Source organism: Priapulus caudatus, unplaced genomic scaffold (genome assembly GCF_000485595.1).
Source record: "Priapulus caudatus unplaced genomic scaffold, Priapulus_caudatus-5.0.1 Scaffold2354, whole genome shotgun sequence".
Taxonomy (NCBI): Eukaryota; Metazoa; Priapulida; class Priapulimorpha; order Priapulimorphida; family Priapulidae; genus Priapulus; species Priapulus caudatus.
The window spans coordinates 2334-4127 of record NW_014579415.1 but is presented as its reverse complement, the minus strand read 5'-3'; the positions used below and the strand labels follow the sequence as shown (position 1 = coordinate 4127).

At 40.9% G+C, this 1794-nt stretch overlaps 1 long non-coding RNA gene across 2 annotated transcripts in view; it reads right to left on the bottom strand.

The window, feature by feature from the left end:
- Window positions 1-639: 639 nt before the first annotated feature.
- Window positions 640-1794, bottom strand: part of LOC106818581 — a 2736-nt gene continuing 1581 nt past the window's right edge. For both annotated transcript variants that reach the window (XR_001395248.1, XR_001395247.1), the window contains exons 2-3: window positions 1275-1339; window positions 640-771 (exon numbers count right to left, since the gene is read on the bottom strand). This is a non-coding gene — a long non-coding RNA (uncharacterized LOC106818581). The remainder of the gene's footprint in view (window positions 772-1274; window positions 1340-1794) is intronic.

Below are 1794 nucleotides of genomic sequence, written 5' to 3'. Positions count from 1 at the left end.
GAGTGCGCAGTGAAATTAATACGGAGACGCAACAATAGAATAGAATGATTTATAGAATTATAGAAGGGATTCTATTTTAGAATCATAGATGAAATTTTATTATTATAGAATAGAAGCGATTCTATTTTAGAATTATAGATGGAATTTTATTATTATAGAATAGAAGGAATTCTATTTTAGAATTATAGATGGAATTTTATTATTTATATATTAATGCCTGTTGTTGGGGGCACTATGCTCTCACTTTGCTCTCACCTTGCTACCGCTCGGGCACTATACCTTCCCAAAGCAACACTATGACAGCATAGTGCCCCGAACAACAGGCATTAATGTTTTTAGTGCATCACATGACTTTGCAATCTACTCGGCAAATATGAAGTGAATGAGACAAAGTTTCTTAAACGAACAATTTCAATTTGTATTAAAACAATGCGTTATAATGACAATGCGTCGCGCAAGCAATAGTGCCCGCTCAGGCGGGCACTATTGCTTCATAGTACCTGCGACGTTATCCACTAGATTTTCAACGATTTATCATGTGATGCACTAATATAGAATAGAAGAGATTCTATTTTAGAATTATAGATGGAATTTTATTATTATAAAATAGAGGGAAACGGCGTCGTGCGCGGTATCATACCTGTAAACAGGAGCGCTGTTGTAGTCATAACCATAGCTCGTGCGAGGGGACCTCTGCTGGTAGGTGTAGGCGTCGGACCCGGACCTCGAACCCCTGTACGACGATGACGACAGCAGATCCGTAGCACTGACCTGCACACAACATGATTACGTCACCGTGATGTCAACGCGAAAACCGTCACGACAACGATAACAATCGGTATAAATATAGTATAAATATGTATACATAAAAAATGTATAGTATCTATAAATACTATATATTTATGTGTCAGTGTGCAGCAGCTAGCGTGCGGCTGCCAGCGTGTGTTGCAGATGAGCATTTGGACGGCATTTACAGGAAATTGTCGGCAATAATAGGTGAAAGAGAGTAGAGAAACAAACTTTGGTAGTAAATAGATTTCGTATTTATTTAGCATTATATTTTATTGAAACGCTCCAAGTGCCTGTGATTACGCTAGCCACTTTCCGGCGATCAATGAGAGTCGGGAAACTATTTAAATAATGACATCGGATAAAAAAAAAATTCGGAGAAGCGTTGTTCATACAGTGTACGTGTACATGTCTAGTTTACGCGGAGTCGCTACGTAGAACCTTGGAGTAATCATTCTGAGCGATTACTTAAAAGTAGAACTTACCGCGGCCACTGCGGCCAGTAGATATAGAATGCCTTGCATGGTCACCAGCTCACCGCTGTCGTGTACTGGAATTAAGAGGTCGTAACTGAGTGTTTGACGCAGTCCGTGCTGCCTTTATATGCGCGCTGATTATAAAGCAGGTAGCGTAATGGTCACTGGTGACAGACGCTATAAATATTAGCATAACTTAACTTACTTTCTTACCTCCATATCTACCTACCTGTCTACCTACCTACCTATACCTACTAGCTACCAACAAACCAATCAACCTACCTACCTACCTACCTACCTACCTACCTACCTACCTACCTACCTACCTACCCACCTACCTACCTACCTACCTGTCTATCTACCTTACCTACCTACCTACCTATCTACCGGCCTACCTACCAACCTACCTACTTACCTACTTACTTACCTACTTACCTACCTACCTACCTACATACCTACCTACCTACCTACCTACCTACCTACCTACCTACCTACCTACCTACCTACCTACCTACCTACCTACCTACCT